We start from the raw sequence: 19,732 nt of genomic DNA, 5'->3' as shown, positions 1-19,732 counted from the left end.
CTTTTTTCACACTAAAATTAAACAAATGCCATGGCGATTTTGCAAAAAGGCCACCCAGGTTCTCAAAATGCACCTAAACTGCCATACGAGCGTTTGCAAATGCCACCTCCTGTGGCGAACGCTTGCCAGACATGTCTGTAAAAAGGGAGCGGGACAGCAAGAGTACTGCACACAAGACCTGAGCTCAGCAAAACGAAAATGGGTGTGGATCAAGAGGTGGAGGTGGTGAAATCGTGCATGGTGAAACCGAGCGAAGAGACGCCTAGCCATGGTCTCTGGCTCTGGAAAAAAATTATATGAGACCAGGTCTCATATAAATCAGGCCACACGCCGACCGACGACCGTACACTTCTACAGTTCCGACTCGGCCGGCGCCGTCGATAACTTCTTCGACGTGGCCAGGTTGAAGGCGGCGATGGCCAAGGCTCTCGTGGCCTTCTACCCTCTCGCCGGCCGTCTCAGCGTGGACGGCGACGGCCGGCCAGAGATCGACTGCGCCAGCCAGGGCGCGCTATTCGTTGTCGCTCGTTCAGACCTCACCGTCGACGGCTTCGTGGACTTCCAACCGTCGCCGGAACTAAGGAGGCTCTTTGTTCCCCGCGTTGAGGACTCGCCTTCCATCATGTGCGCCATCCAGGTGACCTTCATGGGAACCACGCGGCCATCGACGCCGTAAGCGCTGTCCACTTCTTCCAGACGTGGTCCGCCTTCTCCAGGGACAGCGACGCGGCGGCGGCGGCGCTGGAGCTCCCATGCCACGACCGCACCCTCCTCCGCGCACGCTCCCCACCCGTCGTCCACCCCGACGCTCTCACCGTGTTCTGTCCGAAGCTACTGAGCCGAGCCGTCGGGGCTCGTGGTCAACCAGAACTTCGTCGTCTCCAAGGACCAGGTCGCCGCTCTCAAGCGTGCCTGCACCGGCGGTGGCGATGGCGGGCGCGTTAGCACGTTCTGCGCCGTGAGCGCCCACGTCTGGAGGTCCTTCTGCACCGCCCGCCGGCTGCCGACGGACGCCACGACGCGCCTCAGCTTCCCGACCAACATCCGGGGCGCCCTGAGGCCGCCGCTCCCGGCCCGCTACTTCGGGAACGGGATCATCGTCCTGGGCGCCGCTGGCAAGGTGCGGGACATCGAATCGGAGGAGCTGGGCTCCGTTGCCCGCCGGATCAATGGCGCGGTCCGCAGGATGGATGACGAGCTGGTGCGCTCGGCGATCGACTACTTGGAGATAAACGGCAGCAAGCAGCCCCCCAGCAGCATGCCGGAGACCGAGCTGAGGGTGATCAGCTGGCTGGGCATGCCGGTATATGACGCAGATTTCGCGTGGGAGAAGCCCCTCGTGATGCACCGTGCTGTTCAGCAGCGCGCAGGATTCGTCTACCTCATGGACGGTGTCAGCGGGATTGGCGGCGTGCGCATCCTCGTGTCTATATATGGAAGCTCCAATTCTCAACGACTTCCTGCGCCTGCTATATGCCACCTTCGTCTAGTTCTATGCTTTCAGAAGCCTCCGGTATCACTAATATCGTATGATTCCTATGCTTCCAAAGCCTTGCAAAATGCTAACTTCTGTTTTTTTTTTTCATTTTTGCCTTTGATGGTTGAGGGACCTTCATGTAATTTCTCTTATGGTTTGGGTTCTTTGTACTTCTTGTGAACTCCCATAATATATTTGTATCCTTTTCATCGAAAACATAAAAGTTAATTGTAACTCGTATTAGTGATGTTGAAAGTTTGTCAAGAACTATTTGACATTGCTTCATCAGATATATGGACTTCAAATTTGCTAAGGAATGGGAAATCTTTGACTCAAACAGGGTTATAGTCGGTACAATCTTCATGAGCTACATAATCAAGGGCAGAATCCCAAACCATAGGAAATCGTTACTTCTTCAAAACTATATGCAGTGCAGTCCAATCCAGACTTTAGTACGGTAGCACCATTTGATCCGCAACACTCCGACCTCCTGCATTACCATCATTACGTCTCCAATGATAATGAGGAACATGACTGTATCTATCCTCTTTAATTACTCATAAATTGAACAAACAAGGGAAACTCTCCACCTCAGACGACTGACCATATCAATCCATCAGACTAGCTTTGAGCCGTTGATTTGGTCACCACCCCACGGTCTCCAAGCCTCTTATTTTTGTTTTTCCATGCCCCCGTTAATCATGGCCATGAATCAGCACATCCACCTGCCCATTCCCCCTAAACTATCCCTCCTCCCTTCGGTAACATACTTCTCCATGGCTGCCGCTAGTTGCATGCGTCGTCGTGGATCCATCCGCCGCTTCTCACCGCCGGTGTTAGTGCTGTTATCGCAAATGAACACAAGCTAGAGTTGAGACCTACTGCCTGTGGTGTGTGAGTTATGCGGTGTTGGTGGTGGAGTTATGCGGCTTATCCCTGGATATGCATACAAGTTGTTGAGCAAGATTACATCTTGAAGAGGAAGGAAGAGATGAGAGATAAAGGGATAGATTACATGCGGTTCAAGAGAATCCCTAACTACCTCCTAGCTAACCTCCTGCCTAAGGGTGTAACGTGACAACGTGACATGATGTTTAACACCCTTCCTTAATCACAACTTGGGCAAGTTAAATTACGTTTAAACTCTTCAAAGCTCCGTGTAGGTAACACTTTGGTGAAGCCATCTGCAAGCTGATCTTTGAGTGAACAAACCGAATTTCCAATTGTTTGTTGGCAACAAGTTCTCTGATAAAATGGAAATCAATCTCAATATATTTTGTTCTCGCATGGAAAACTGGATTAGCAGAGAGATATGTGGCACCAAGATTGTCACACCACAAACATGGTGCTGGAATTCGTCTTATGCCAAGTTCTTTGAGAAGAGACCGAACCCATAAGATCTTTGCAGTTACATTTGCTAATGTTTTATATTCTGCTTTTGTACTAGACCTGGACACTGTAGCTTGTTTCTTTGCACACCAAGATACAAGGTTAGGTCCAAAGAAAGTTGCAAACCCACCTGTAGACCGTCTGTCATCCAGACATCCTGCTCAATCAGAGTCAAAAAAAGCACTGACTAAAGTGGATGAAGACTTGCTGAAAGTAAGACCAGTATTCAGAGTGTTTTTGATGTATCCGACTATACGCTTAGCTACAGCCCAATGAACTATGGTGGGAGCATGAAGGAACTGGCATACTTTGTTAACAGCAAACGAAATATCAGGTCTTGTAAGAGTCAAGTATTGGAGTGCACCTACTAGACTTCTGTAGTTTGTGCTATCCTCTTGATTCAAAGGATCTCCTTCTATAAGAGACAACTTTTCTGAACTAGACAAGGGAGTGGGTGATGGTTGTTGGAAATATGCCCTAGAGGCAATAATAAATTGGTTATTATTATATTTCCTTGTTCATGATAATCGTTTATTATCCATGCTAGAATTGTATTGATAGGAAACTCAGATACATGTGTGGATACATAGACAACACCATGTCCCTAGTAAGCCTCTAGTTGACTAGCTCGTTGATCAATAGATGGTTGCGGTTTCCTGACCATGGACATTGGATGTCGTTGATAACGGAATCACATCATTAGGAGAATGATGTGATGGACAAGACCCAATCCTAAGCCTAGCACAAAGATCGTGTAGTTCATATGCTAAAGCTTTTCTAAATGTCAAGTATCATTTCCTTAGACCATGAGATTGTGCAACTCCCGGATACCGTAGGAATACTTTGGGTGTGCCAAACGTCACAACGTAGCTGGGTGGCTATAAAGGTACACTACAGGTATCTCCGAAATTGTCTGTTGGGTTGGCACGAATCGAGACTGGGATTTGTCACTCCGTGTAAACGGAGAGGTATCTCTGGGCCCACTCGGTAGGACATCATCATAATGTGGACAATGTGACCAAGGAGTTGATCACGGGATGATGTGTTACGGAACGAGTAAAGAGACTTGCCGGTAACGAGATTGAACAAGGTATCGGGATACCGACGATCAAATCTCGGGCAAGTATTGTACCACTAGACAAAGGGAATTGTATATGGGATTGATCGAATCCTCGACATCGTGGTTCATCCGATGTGATCATCGTGGAACATGTGGGAACCAACATGGGTATCCAGATCCCGCTGTTGGTTATTAACCGGAGAACGTCTCGGTCATGTCTGCATGGTTCCCGAACCCGTAGGGTCTACACACTTAAGGTTCGATGACGCTAGGGTTATAAGGAATAGATATACGTGGTTACCGAATGTTGTTCGGAGTCCCGGATGATATCCCGGACGTCACGAGGAGTTCCGGAATGGTCCGGAGGTAAAGATTTATATATGGGAAGTCCTGTTTTGGTCACCGAAAAGGTTTCGGGTTTTATCGGTAACGTACCGGGACCACCGGGAGGGTCCCAGGGGTCCACCAAGTGGGGCCACAAGCCCCGGAGGGCTACATGGGCCAAGTGTGAGAGGGGACCAGCCCCAGGTGGGCTGGTGCGCCCCCCCACAAGGGCCCAAGGCGCCTAAGGAGAGGAGGGGGGGAACCCTAAGGGCAGATGGGCCTTAGGGCCCATGCCTGGTGCGCCTCCCTCTCCCCCTCCCCTGGCCGCCCCACCAGATGGGATCTGAGCTGGCCGCCGCCCCTAGGGTGGAACCCTAGGTGGGGGCGCAGCCCCCTCCCTCTCCCCTATATATAGTTGAGATCTTCGGGGCTGCCAACACATGAGTTTCTGACCTCTCCCTGGCGCAGCCCTACCTCTCTTTCTGCTCATATCTCGCGGTGCTTGGCGAAGCCCTGCTGGATCACCATGCTCCTCCACCACCACCACGCCGTTGTGCTGCTGCTGGATGGAGTATTCCTCAACCTCTCCCTCTCTCCTTGCTGGATCAAGGCATGGGAGACGTCACCGGGCTGTACATGTGTTGAACGCGGAGGTGCCGTCCGTTCGGCACTAGGATCTCCGGTGATTTGGATCACGACGAGTACGACTCCTTCAACCCCGTTCTCTTGAACGCTTCCGCTTAGCGATCTACAAGGGTATGTAGATGCACTCTCCTTCCCCTTATTGCTGGTTTCTCCATAGATAGATCTTGGTGACACGTAAGAAAATTTTGAATTTCTGCTACGTTCCCCAACAGTGGCATCATGAGCCAGGTTTATGCGTAGTTTCTATGCACGAGTAGAACACAAAGTAGTTGTGGGCGTTGATTTTGTTCAATATGCTTACCGTTACTAGTCCAATCTTGATTCGACGGCATTGTGAGATGAAGCGGCCTGGACCGACCTTACACGTACTCTTACGTGAGACTGGTTCCACCGACTGACATGCACTAGTTGCATAAGGTGGTTAGCGGGTGTCTGTCTCTCCCACTTTAGTCGGATCGGATTCGATGAAAGGGTCCTTATGAAGGGTAAATAGCAATTGGCATATCACGTTGTGGTTTTTGCGTAGGTAAGAAACATTCTTGCTAGAAATCCATAGCAGCCACGTAAAACATGCAAACAACAATTAGAGGACGTCTAACTTGTTTTTGCAGGGTATGCTATGTGATGAGATATGGCCAAAGGATGTGATGAATGATATTTGTGATGTATGAGATGATCATGTTCTTGTAATAGGAATCACGACTTACATGTCGATGAGTATGACAGCCGGCAGGAGCCATAGGAGTTGTCTTAATTTATTTATGACCTGCGTGTCAACATAAACGTCACGTAATTACTTTACTTTATTGCTAACCGTTAGCTATAGTAGTAGAAGTAATAGTTGGCGGCACAACTTCATGAAGACACGATGATGGAGATCATGGTGTCATGCCGGTGACGATGATGATCAAGGAGCCCCGAAGATGGAGATCAAAAGGAGCAATATGATATTGGCCATATCATATCATTATTTGATTGCATGTGATGTTTATCATGTTTATACATCTTATTTGCTTAGAACGACGGTAGTAAATAAGATGATCCCTCATTAAAATTTCAAGAAAGTGTTCCCCCTAACTGTGCACCGTTGCGAAAGTTCGTCGTTTCGAAGCACCACGTGATGATCGGGTGTGATAGATTCTTACGTTCGAATACAACGGGTGTTGACGAGCCTAGCATGTACAGACATGGCCTCAGAACACATGCAAAACACTTCGGTTGACTTGACGAGCCTAGCATGTACAGACATGGCCTCGGAACACAAGAGACCGAAAGGTCGAGCATGAGTCGTATGGTAGATACGATCAACATGAAGATGTTCACGGATGTTGACTAGTCCGTCTCACGTGATGATCGGACACGGCCTAGTTGACTCGGATCATGTAATCACTTAGATGACTAGAGGGATATCTATCTGAGTGGGAGTTCATAAGATGAACTTAATTATCCTGAACATAGTCAAAAGGTCTTCGCAAATTATGTCGTGGCTCGCGCTTCAGTTCTACTATTTAGATATGTTCCTAGAGAAAATTTAGTTGAAAGTTGATAGTAGCAATTATGCGGACTAGGTCCGTAAACTGAGGATTGTCCTCATTGCTTCATAGAAGGCTTATGTCCTTAATGCACCGCTCAGTGTGCTGAACCTCGAACATCGTCTGTGGATGTTGCGAACATCTGACATACACATTTTGATAACTACGTGATAGTTCAGTTAAACGGTTTAGAATTGAGGCACCGAAGACGTTTTGAAACGTCGCGAAACATATGAGATGTTTCGAGGGCTGAAATCGGGATTTCAGGCTCGTGCCCACGTCAAGAGGTATAAGACCTCCGACGATTTTCTTAGCCCACAAACTAAGGGAGAAAAGCTCAATTCTTGAGCTTGTGCTCAGATTGTCTGAGTACAGCAATCATTTGAATCGAGTGGGAGTTGATCTTCCAGATGAGATAGTGATGTTTCTCCGAAGTCATTACCACCAAGCTGCTAGAGCTTCGTGATGAACTATAATATATCAGGAACATATATGATGATCCTTGAGATATTCGCGATGTTTGACACCACAAAAGTAGAAATCAAGAAGGAGCATCAATTGTTGATGGTTGGTGAAACCACTAGTTTCAAGAAGGGCAAGGGCAAAAAAAAAGGGATACTTCATGAAACGGCAATTCAGCTGCTGCTCTAGTGAAGAAACCCAAGGTTGAACCCAAACCCGAGACTAAGTGCTTCTGTAATAAGGGGAACAGCCACTGGAGCAGAATTACCCTAGATACTTGGTAGATGAGAAGGCTGGCAAGGTCGATAGAAGTATATTGGATATACATTGTGTTAATGTGTACTTTACTAGTACTCCTAGTAGCACCATGGTATTAGATACCGGTTCGGTTGCTAAATGTTAGTGAGCTCGAAATAAAAGGCTGCGGAGTGAACGGAGACTAGCTAAAGGTGAGCTGGCAATATGTGTTGGAAGTTTTTCCAAGCTTGATGTGATCAAGCATCACACGCTCCCTCTACCATCGAGATTGATGTTTGCGTTGAGCATAGACATGATTGGATTATGTCTATCACAATACGGTTATTCATTTAAGGAGAATAATGGTTACTCTGTTTATTTGAATAATACCTTCAATGGTCTTGCACCTAAAATGAATGGTTTATTGAATCTCGATCGTAGTGATACACATGTTCATGCCAAAAGATATAAGATAGTAATGATAGTACCACCTACTTGTGGCACTGCCACGTAAGTCATATCGGTATAAAACGCATGAAGAAGCTCCATGTTGATGGATCTTTGGGCTCACTCGTTTTGAAGAGTTTGAGACATGCGAACCATGTCTATTGGTGTATATGCATGAAGAAACTCCATGCAAATGGACCGTTTGGACTCACTTGGTTTTGAATCACTTGAGACATGCAAATCATACCACATGGGCAAGATGACTGAAAGCCTCGTTTTCAGTAAAATGGAACTAGAAAGCAACTTGCTGGAAGTAATACATTTTGATGTGTGCAGTCCAATGAGTGCTGAGGCGTGCAGTGGATATCGTTATGTTCTTACTTCACAGATGATTTGAGTAGATGTTGAGTATATTTACTTGATGAATCACGAGTCTGAATTATTGAAAGGTTCAAGTAATTTCAGGGTGAAGTTGAAAGATCGTCGTGACAAGAGGATAAAAGATCTATGATATGATTATAGAGATGAATATCTGAACTACGAGTTTGGCACAGAATTAAGACATTGTGGAAATTGTTTCACAACTAATACAGCCTGGAACACCATAGTGTGATGGTGTGTCCGAACATCATAACTGCACCCTATTGGATATGATGCATACCATGATGTCTCTTATCTAATTACCATGATAGTTTATGGGTTAGGCATTAGAGACAACCACATTCACTTTAAATAGGGCACCACGTAATTCCGATGAGATGACACCATATGAACTATGGTTTAGAGAAACCTAAGCTGTCATTTCTTAAAAGTTTGAGGCTGCGACGCTTATGTGAAAAAGTTTCAGGCTGATAAGCTTGAACCCAAAGCGGATAAATGCATCTTCATAGGACACCCAAAACAGTTGGGTATACCTCCTGTCTCAGATCCGAAAGCAATAAGGGATTGTTTCTAGAATCGGGTCCTTTCTCGAGGAAAAGTTTCTCTCAAAAGAATTGAGTGGGAGGATGGTGGAGACTTGATGAGGTTATTGAACCGTCACTTCAACTAGTGTGTGGCAGGGCACAGGAAGTTGTTCCTGTGGCACCTACACCAATTGAAGTGGAAGCTTATGATAGTGATCATGAAACTTCAGATCAAGTCACTAACAAACCTCGTGGGATGACAAGGATGCGTACTACTTCAGAGTGGTACGTAATCCTGTCTTGGAAGTCATGTTGCTAGACAACAATGAACCTACAAGCTATGGAGAAGCGATGGTGGGCCCGGATTCCGATAAATGGCTCGAGGTCATAAAATCCGAGAGAGGATCCATGTATGAAAACAAAGTGTAGACTTTGGCAGAACGGCTCAATGGTCGTAAGGCTGTTGAGTACAGATGGATTTTAAAAGGAAGACGGACAATGATGGTAAGTATCACCATTAAGAAAGCTCGACTTGTCGTTAAGGATTTTTCCGACAAGTTCAAGGAGTTGACTATGATGAGACTTTCTCACTCGTAGCGATGCTAAGAGTCTGTTGGAATTATATTAGCGATTACTGCATTATTTATGAAATCTTGCAGATAGGATGTCAAAACATTGTTTCCTCAACGATTTTCTTGAGGAAAGGTTGTATGTGATACAACCGGAAGGTTTTGTCAATCCTGAAAGATGCTAATAAGTATGCAAAGCTCCAACAATCCTTCTAAGGACTGGAGTAAGCATCTCGGAGTTGGAATGTATGCTTTCATGAGATGATCAAAGATTTTGGGTGTATACAAAGTTTATGAAAAACTTGTATTTCCAAAGAAGTGAGTCGGAGCACTATAGAATTTCTGATGAATATATGTTGTTGACATATTGTTGATCAGAAATGACGTAGAATTTCTGGAAAGCATATAGGGTTATTTGGAAAGTGTTTTTCAATGGAAAGCCTGGATTAAGCTACTTGAACATTGAGCATCAAGATCTGTAAGGATAGATCAAAACGCTTAATGGTACTTTCAAATGAGCACATACCTTGACATGATCTTGAAGGTGTTCAAGATGGATCAGTCAAAGAAGGAGTTCTTGCTTGAGTTGTAAGGTATGAAGTTAAGACTTAAAGCTCGACCACGACAGAAGAAAGAGGAAGGACGAAGGTCGTCCCCTATGCTTTTGTCATAGGCTCTATACGGTATGCCATGCTGAGTACCGCACCTGATGTGTGCCTTGCCACATATCCGGCAAGAGGGTACAAAGGTAATCTAGGAGTAGATCACCAGATAGCGGTCTAAATTATCCTTAGAGGAATAAGGATATGTTTCTCGGTTATGGAGGTGATAAAGAGTTCGACGTAAAGAGTTACGTCGATGCAAGCTTAACACCTATCCGGATAGCTCTGAGTAGAGATACCGGATACGTATAATGGAATAGCTCCAAGTAGAACAGTTATTTGAAATGGCTCCAAATGTAGCGTAGTAGTTGCATCTACAAGATGACATAGAAATTTGCGAAGTACATACGGATCTGAATGTTGCAGACCCGTTGACTGAAACCTCTCTCACAAGCATAACATGATCAAATCCAGAACTCTTTGGGTGTTAGTCACATGGGGATGTGACCTTGAGTGTTAATCACATATCGATGTGAACTGGATTATTGACTCTAGTGCAAGTGGGAGACTGTTGGAAATATGCCCTAGAGGCAATAATAAATTGGTTATTATTATATTTCCTTGTTCATGATAATCGTTTATTATCCATGCTAGAATTGTATTGATAGGAAACTCAGATACATGTGTGGATACATAGACAACACCATGTCCCTAGTAAGCCTCTAGTTGACTAGCTCGTTGATCAATAGATGGTTGCGGTTTCCTGACCATGGACATTGGATGTCGTTGATAACGGGATCACATCATTAGGAGAATGATGTGATGGACAAGACCCAATCCTAAGCCTAGCACAAAGATCGTGTAGTTCATATGCTAAAGCTTTTCTAAATGTCAAGTATCATTTCCTTAGACCATGAGATTGTGCAACTCCCGGATACCGTAGGAATACTTTGGGTGTGCCAAATGTCACAACGTAACTGGGTGGCTATAAAGGTACACTACAGGTATCTCCGAAAGTGTCTGTTGGGTTGGCACGAATCGAGACTGGGATTTGTCACTCCGTGTAAACGGAGAGGTATCTCTGGGCCCACTCGGTAGGACATCATCATAATGTGCACAATGTGACCAAGGAGCTGATCACGGGATGATGTGTTACGGAACGAGTAAAGAGACTTGTCGGTAACGAGATTGAACAAGGTATCGGGATACCGACGATCGAATCTCGGGCAAGTATCGTACCACTAGACAAAGGGAATTGTATATGGGATTGATCGAATCCTCGACATCATGGTTCATCCGATGTGATCATCGTTGAACATGTGGGAACCAACATGGGTATCCAGATCCCGCTGTTGGTTATTAACCGGAGAACATCTCGGTCATGTCTGCATGGTTCCCAAACCCGTAGGGTCTACACACTTAAGGTTCGATGACGCTAGGGTTATAAGGAATAGATATACGTGGTTACCGAATGTTGTTCGGAGTCCCGAATGATATCCCGGACGTCACGAGGAGTTCCGGAATGGTCCGGAGGTAAAGATTTATATATGGGAAGTCCTGTTTTGGTCACCGGAAAGGTTTCGGGTTTTATCGGTAACGTACTGGGACCACCGGGAGGGTCCCAGGGGTCCACCAAGTGGGGCCACAAGCCCCGGACGACTTCATGGGCCATGTGTGGGAGGGGACCAGCCCCAGGTAGGCTGGTGCGCCCCCCACAAGGGCCCAAGGCGCCTAAGGAGAGGAGGGGGGCAAACCCTAAGGGCAGATGGGCCTTAGGGCCCATGCCTGGTGCGCCTCCCTCTCCCCCTCCCCTGACCGCCCCACCAGATGGGATCTGAGCTGGCCGCCGCCCCTAGGATGGAACCCTAGGTGGGGGCGCAGCCCCCTCCCTCTCCCCTATATATAATTGAGGTCTTTGGGGCTGCCAACACATGAGTTTCTGACCTCTCCCTGGCGCAGCCCTACCTCTCTTTCTCCTCGTATCTCGCGGTGCTTGGCGAAGCCCTGCTGGATCACCATGCTCCTCCACCACCACCACCACGCCATTGTGCTGCTGCTGGATGGAGTCTTCCTCAATCTCTCCCTTTCTCCTTGCTGGATCAGGGCATGGGAGACGTCACCGGGTTGTACGTATGTTGAACGCGGAGGTGCCGTCCGTTCGGCACTAGGATCTCCGGTGATTTGGATCACGACGAGTATGATTCCTTCAACCCCGTTCTCTTGAACGCTTCCGCTTAGCGATCTACAAGGGTATGTAGATGCACTATCCTTCCCCTCGTTGCTGGTTTCTCCATAGATAGATCTTGGTGACACGTAAGAACATTTTGAATTTCTGCTACGTTCCCCAACAATGGTTTGCAACCTTGCAACCCAAATATTTTAACCAAGTCAGTATCATACTTTTCTTGAGAGAGATTAAGATCATTACCATGTTTCTTGACTTCAATCCCTAGGAAAAAAATGCAAGTCTCCAAGATCCTTCAAAGCAAACTCAGCACTCAGATCCTTTAATAGTCTTGCCACTGCCTCATCTGATGAGCTTGTAACAATTATACCATCAACGTAAATAAGTACAAATATAGATGTATTTGACCTATTGTATATGAATAATGAAGTGTCAGACTTGGAAGGAATGAAACCAAGTGCTTGCAACTTGTGACTGAGCCTGGATGACCACGCCCTAGGAGTTTGCTTCAGATCATAGATGGCTTTGTCAAGCCTGTAGACATGAAAGGGAGACTTTTTGTCCTCAAACCCAGGAGGCTGTTTCATGTAAACCTCCTCTTCCAGAACACCATGAAGGAATGTGTTCTGCACATCTAGTTGTCTGAGACTCCATCCCCTTGAAACAGCAATAGACAGAACAAGGCGAATGGTAGCAATTTTTACAACTGGACTAAAAGTATCTTCATAGTCTATGCCATACCTCTGTTTAAAACCCTTTGCAACCAGTCTCACTTTATAGCGATCTATAGTTCCATCAGACTTTCTTTTGATTCTGAATACCCATTTGCAATCTATCAATTTTTTACCTTGCTTTGAGGGAACTAGATGCTATGTTTTATTCCTCTGAAGGGCCATGTATTCTTCTTGCATAGCCCTTTTCCACTTTGTATCATCGAGTGCTTCTTGCAGAGAAGTCGGTTCACCTGTGGTGCATGCCATGCCAAACTTGGTAATGTGTTTATAATTAACAGGTTTAATTACCCCTTTTTGAAGATGTGTACGTGTTTGTGAAACAGGCACAACGCAGGATGCACGGAAGATCCATCAGCAGCCTCGGATCCCAAACCAGATCTCTCTATAGGAGGTGTCGCTGAGCCGTGATCTTCTGTGTCTTTGACTGGTGGAGGTGAAGCAGAATCCGGCGTAGAAGATCCCGAGCCTGCCCCCGCCAGTGGCTCGTCAGGGCGCATTGATGGCGCCGGCTGACAAAGATCGGCGCTGGATCCTGAGCTGATCAGTGGACCATCCAACTAGCGCGTGGGACGCCGCGTGTAGCAGCAGTCCACCCTCGTGGGCCACCGATTTAGAGGCGTCCCAGTGGCGAACGGGGATTGGTGCGGGCTAGTGTCCTCCACGTTACAAATGGGAGAGCCCCACGTGGCAGGAGCGGGACTGCTGCTGCCGCTGTTGTCTCCTAGTGTGTTGGCGCTGCCACGGTTGTCTCCTGGCACGGAACAAGAGGCGCTGATTCCCTGTTGCAGCACCGATCCCACCGAGGATTGCGTAGCAAGCTGCTGCGGCGGCGATCCCAAGGAGGATATGCTCCCCCGGGCTGGGCACATAAAATGTTGCCCGTTTAACATGATTTCTTCACCGTTTTGAGTGATTTCTTCAACATTTTCTTGTCTTGTTTCACCATAAAGCTCAGCCAAACTGGTATGAGGGTCACTCAATATTGAGTCATCACAATTATTTCCCCATTGGTGAGCGCCGGTGAGATGAGATGGTAGGAGAAGGATTTCTTGGCGAAGAATAGCACCGGCATTTGGATGCAGATCAGGAAACGGGAATTTTGTCCCATCAAAAACTACATCAAGAGAAATATATACTCGATCAGTAGAGACATCAAGGCATTTAACGCCTTTGTGTTGAGCACTGTACCCTATGAAAACACACTATTTGGATCGAAACATGAGCTTACGTTTATTGTATGGGCATAGATTTGACCAACAGGCACATCCAAACACATGAAGAGTGGTATAGTCAGGTTTCCATAGGCGTTTCATTATTAATGACACGACTAGGTAACATGTTTATGATGTGTACTTCCGTGAGAAAATCCTCATCCCAGAATTTCAAGGGCACGGGTGCGCCTACTAAAAGAGAGAGACCAGCCTCTACGATATGACGGTGTTTGCATTCAGCAGACCAATTATGTTGACGAGCATGCAGACATGACACATAGTGAGAAATACCAAGTTTTCTGGAAGAATGAATTCAACTTTTCGTATTCCCCTCCCCAGTCGGATTGGAAAACAATGATCTTGCTATTGAATTTTATTTCAACAAGTGCTTGAAAATTCTGAAACACTTGAAAAACATCAGATCGTTTCTTAAGCAGATAGATCCAAGAGAATTTACTATAGTCATCAATGAAACTTATGTAGTAAGTATGTCTACCAACAGAAGAGGGGGCATGACCCCATACATCAGAAAAAATAAGTTGTAATGGTTTGGTAGAAACACTCATAGATATAGGATATGGCAACTAATGACTTCTTAGCTCTTTGGCAAGAATCACAAACTGTTTCAACATTATGCTCTCCAACATATGGGAGCTTATTTTTCCTAAGCACTCGTTCTACTAAAGAAGATGATTCATGCCCTAACTGATCATGCCACCGGGTTGAAGATAACTTGGTGACACCACATGCTGTGTTATTGTATCTCCTAAGCTCGGGAATCAACGGATATAGCCCTAGAGCGCATCTACCTTGATAAAGGATTTTCTTCGTGACCTGATCTCGGATAAAAAATAGAGGTGAAACTCAAGAAAGACATGATATGGAAATGCAATGAACGGAAAGACGATTCATTGAGGCTCTAGGGACATGCAATATTTTTCTAAGATGGATTTTTCGGTGAGGGGTTTTGATAATTGAGTGACCAATATGACTTATTCGCATACCTTCTCCATTTGCGGCATGGACTTGCTCCGGGCCGCGGTATTTCTCCCTCATGGTGACTTTCTCCAACTCGCCGGTGATGTGGTTGGTAGCACCACTGTCAACATACCAGTTGGTATCGACTCTGTACGAGGCCTCCACCCTGCCATCAACTTTCTCATCTTGAGAGGAGTCTTCATCCTCTTTGAATCGGTACCAGCAATCCTTTGCTGAGTGCCCCGGTTTTCCATAGATCTGGCACCGGATGGTGTCAGGATGTGACTTGGGGGAGGTCCGACGGCCCTGGGGGTTGGCGCAGGAGGGCCGCCCGCCTCCATTGTTGTTGCCGGGGCTGCGGGAGTTGCTGGTGTTGCCGTTGCCGCCGCTGCCAGTCTTGCCTTTCTGTGGTGGCCCGCGGTAGCATGATCCACCGCCGCCACCGCCACAACCGCGAGCAGCAGCGTTGGCCGACGACTTGAAGCCGACATTCCCCTAGAAGAGCGCAACACGCTGGTCGAAGTTACTCATCTGGGAGAAGAGTTCGTCAAGTGTGATCGGCTGTCTGTGCGCGTCGAGGGCGGAGACGAAAGGCTGGTCCTTGGTGACAACTTGCTTGGCCGGCTCTGGTGTGGTTCCATCCACGTATCCGAAGAAGCCTGCTCCTCTGATCTGCGGGTTGATTTGGGTGCGCCAAAGGACATAGTTGGTGCGGGACAACCTCTCGGTAACTTGGCCCAAGAGATTGGAGTTTGGGGCAGCAGAGGAGGCCATGGCAGCGAGCTTTGGTGGTAGAAACCTAGTGAACTAGATGTGATGGAAGAGATGGGCTCTGTATACCATGTGCGATATGCGTGAAGCGTCGTACCCTGTTGGGGACGCGCCTTCGTGTTAATGTAGGTAGGGGCTTATCCCTGGATATGCATACAAGTTATTGAGCAAGATTACATCTTGGAGAGAAAGGAAGAGATAAGAGATAAAGGGATAGATTACATGCGGTTCAAGAGAATCCCTAACTACCTCCTAGCTAACCTCCTGCTGAAGGGTGTAACGTGACAACGTGACATGATGTTTAACACCCTCCCTTAATCACAACTTGGACAAGTTGAGATTACGCTTAAACTCTTCAAAGCTCCATGTAGGTAATGCTTTGGTGAAGCCATCGCAAGCTGATCTTTTGAGTGAACAAACCGAAATTCCAATTGTTTGTTGGCAACATGTTCTCTGACAGAATGAAAATCAATCTCAGTGTGTTTTGTTTTGGCATGAAAAACTGGATTAGCAGAGAGATATGTGATCTGGCCAAGCGCTACGCCGACACCTATGTGAAGGTGCGGTAGTTCCTGCTCCGGCATCGCCGTCTACGAAAGCATTGAAACAGATTAATGCGGGTGCCGACGCCGATTCGGACACAACATCACGGCTGTATGTTGTTCAGCCAACCGATGATGTTCTTGTCAGTGTGCGGACGGAAATCTTCATGAGCTGGTCCAAGTTGGGGGGGGGGGGCGTGGCCCCCCTCTGGCTTATAGAGTAACTAGCTGGGTTTCCCGCGCAACAGATTAACATTTAACATTTTTTATTTCTTTTGCGAACTATATGCCCTTTCACTCAATCCCTACCCAATGGGCACTAGCTTTGGTGAATACACCATTGTTAGCAGTTGGTAACAATTACTCCTGCAGACTCATCTATTGTGGTGTACCTGTCGCCCCATAGGAACACGGAAGATGGATCGCTTGAAGAGACTAAGAAGAAGAAGAAGAGGAAGAAGAAGAAGAAGAAGAAGAAGAAGAAGAAGAAGAAGAAGAAGGAGAAGGCCCCTGTGGAAAAGACTAAAGAACGGAGAAGAGGAGAGGAAAGGAACGAGAAGTCCTCGCCACTGTCTATATGAAACCAAGAGAATCGCAAAGAGGGCTTTGGAGCGTTTGCCAGAAATGAGGAAAATGCAACAGCTTTGCTTGCTAGGAATATGAAACAAGATAGCAATACTATTTGTGTCCATTTTACGTGATGAGAAGCGTTGCTATTTTTTTTCTAAAATTGCGACAACAATTGTTTGTATTGATAAGATACATGTTTACAACCCCGGAAAATTTTAAATCTAAATCTGCTCTACGCACACATAAGCAAAAAAAAATACAACTCTAGCTATCGATGGTGCAGAAAATGAAAAAAGCATAAAAGACCATGGGGTAGCATAATATGTTGTTTCAAAGTAAGAATTGTGGATAGAAACACGCCACTGCCTGGGATGGCCAACACCGGAAGAAGGCTGTAGCTCCATGATATTATAACTTTCTAAATTTGTATGGTTTTCACGAGCAAAAGCACTATTCAGTTTATTATGAATCTAGTTGCTTGATGGACATTAGTAGACTGGTAGTGAAATCAGCATTGCCGAAGAACTGCATAAGGATATTGAAGTGTATGTGAATACTCTTTAACATTGCAAAAAATGAACATCATATGCTTGCACCAGAAGTAGCCATTTCTTACATGTGTGGAGTCAACTCAAATCTAACTATTCCGCTACAAAGTTGAAATTTAAATACAGAGGTGATAACCCACAAGTATACGGGGTCGTTTGTAGCCTTCTTCGATGAGTGTCGAACCCAATGAGGAGCTAAAGGCAAAACAAATATTCCCTCAAGTTCTATCGACCACCGATACAACTCTACGCACACTTGACGCTTGCTTTACCGAAAACAAGTATGAAACTATTTTGTAGGTGTGATGCTACAGCTATTTTGCATGAATAAAACTAGAAGTACTTTGCAAGATAATAAAAGTTAGGTGTTTAGAAAAAAAGGGTTTGTGTCAACAAGAAAGTTATTTGTCCCTAGGCAATCAATAATAAGTACCGGTAATCATTCTTGCAATTCTATATGAGGGAGAGGCATGATCTAACATATTTTCTCTACTTGGATCATATGCATTTATGATTGGAACTCTAGCAAGCATCTGCAACTACTAAAGATCATTAAGGTCGTGAAACCCAACCATAGCATTAAGTATCAAGTCCTCTTTATTCCATACGACATAGCCCACCTACTCGGGTTTAAGCTTCTGTCACTCTCGCAACCCACCATAAGAGAACCATGAACATATTGCAACACCCAACAAGTGGGGCCCCTCACGTTTGTGTGAGAACGGAGGGCACCGTAGGACAGCACCATAAATAGAATATACAATCATACCAACCAAGATCGCGATTAACCCACGGGACAAAACAGATCTATTCAAACATCATAGGATAACCATAGATCATTAGAAAATAATATATGGAGTTGAGCACCGTGTTTAAGTAGAGATTACAGATGGAGGAAGAGGTGTTACACTGCTGCATAGAGGGGGAGAGAGTTGGTGTTGACGGTAGCAAGATTGTTGATGTAGATCCCCGTCCTGATCATTGACCCGGTGGCACTTCGGCACCACCGGAAGCGAGGGGGAGAGAGCCTCCCTCCTTCTTCTTCTTCCTTGGCCTCCCCCCTAGATTGTAGGAGAGTTCCCCCTCTGGTCCTTGGTCTCCATGGCGGTGGAGGGGCTGGAGCCCCTCTGAGATTGGATCTCCCTCTTTGTTCTCTTCTATTTCGCGTTCCCGAGATCTGGCCGAAAAATGTTTCTTATATTCCAGGAGATCCGTAACTCCAATTGCGTTAAGATTTTAACACGATTTTTTTTCCGGATATAAGCTTCCTTGCGCCCGAAGTAGAGCTTCAACCGACGTTCGAAGAGGGCACAACCCACCACCACGCGCCAGGGGCCTCTGGCGCGCCCTGGTGTCTTGTGGACTGTGTGGGCCTCCGTTTTCGGTGATTCCAACCCCCAACAATCACATATATTCCAAAATAATTCTCCGTAAAATTTTATTGCATTTGGACTTCGTTTGATAAGGATACTCTGCGATACAAAAAACATGCAGAAAACAGGAACTGACACTGGGCACTGGATTAATAGGTTAGTCCAATAAATCATATAAAAAGTTGTCAAAAGTATGTAAAAGTTGTATAATATTGGCATAAAACAATCAAAAATTATAGATACGACGGATACGTATCAAGAGGTCAGGTGTTGCGTTAAATTTAATTCCCTAGCTGGCGTACAGTAAATCAAAGAGGGGAAATCACAATTCCTGGAGCTCATGAGGCTGCTAAAAATTGCAGAAAAATTGACACGACTAATTGTTTTGACTCACGATCTAATGCAGGTAAACAATGAAATACCCTTGTATCTTATTCTTCAAACAAGATTAAGGTACAAAGTAACTTGTTCACTGACTGGGAGCTCCCCTCTTTACAAAATCCATGCTCGGGTGGCGTGCGGGATCGTGACAGGGGATAAGGCACTCATATGATCGATCATTGTGATCAGTGCACACATGCCTCCCTCTTTCACTCATGCAGAAAATAGAATATTCAGAACATGTTAATTGTCCTGATATGCTGGCAGATATCCCACAGCCATTGCTTTCAATTTCAATCAATAGCATCCTGAAATGGAGTTGTAGCTCCGTGGTGCTAGAAAAAACAAAAGACTCCATGACAAGCATAGATAGTTTCGTCAAAGGGAAGATGCGGGTTCGTATTTGAACTATGCTTTTGATTTTGAAATTCACAGAAACAAAACAGAAATAAGTCCAACTTGAGAATATAATAGCAACTTTATTGTAGTTTGTATGGTACAATCTCAGACAAAATTACCCTGTCCACCATAGTACATATGCACACCATGGTCATCAACTCCACAATCAGTGATGGTATATTTCCTTGTATCAATACTAGGGAAAAGCCTATACAGAGAGGTATAGCAATAGCGCTGGTTAAAATAGGGCGCTACTGCTACTTTGTAGTAGCGCGTTCCAGGAAAGCGCGCTATAGCTACAACTATAGCAGTAGCGCGTGTGCAGCAAAAAGCGCTACCACTATAAATGCCACCGTGTTGGCGGTAGACTAGGAATAGTAGTAGCGGTTCC

The 19,732-nt window shown here is 45.8% G+C and overlaps 1 pseudogene; it reads left to right on the top strand.

The window, feature by feature from the left end:
• The first annotated feature begins 131 nt into the window (after positions 1–131).
• LOC119266547 lies at positions 132–1,490 on the top strand (annotated as a pseudogene).
• The last annotated feature ends 18,242 nt before the right edge of the window (positions 1,491–19,732 follow it).

This window comes from Triticum dicoccoides, chromosome 3A (genome assembly GCF_002162155.2).
Source record: "Triticum dicoccoides isolate Atlit2015 ecotype Zavitan chromosome 3A, WEW_v2.0, whole genome shotgun sequence".
In the NCBI taxonomy this organism is placed as follows: domain Eukaryota; kingdom Viridiplantae; phylum Streptophyta; class Magnoliopsida; order Poales; family Poaceae; genus Triticum; species Triticum dicoccoides.
This window is presented reverse-complemented; position numbering and strand designations above follow the sequence as displayed.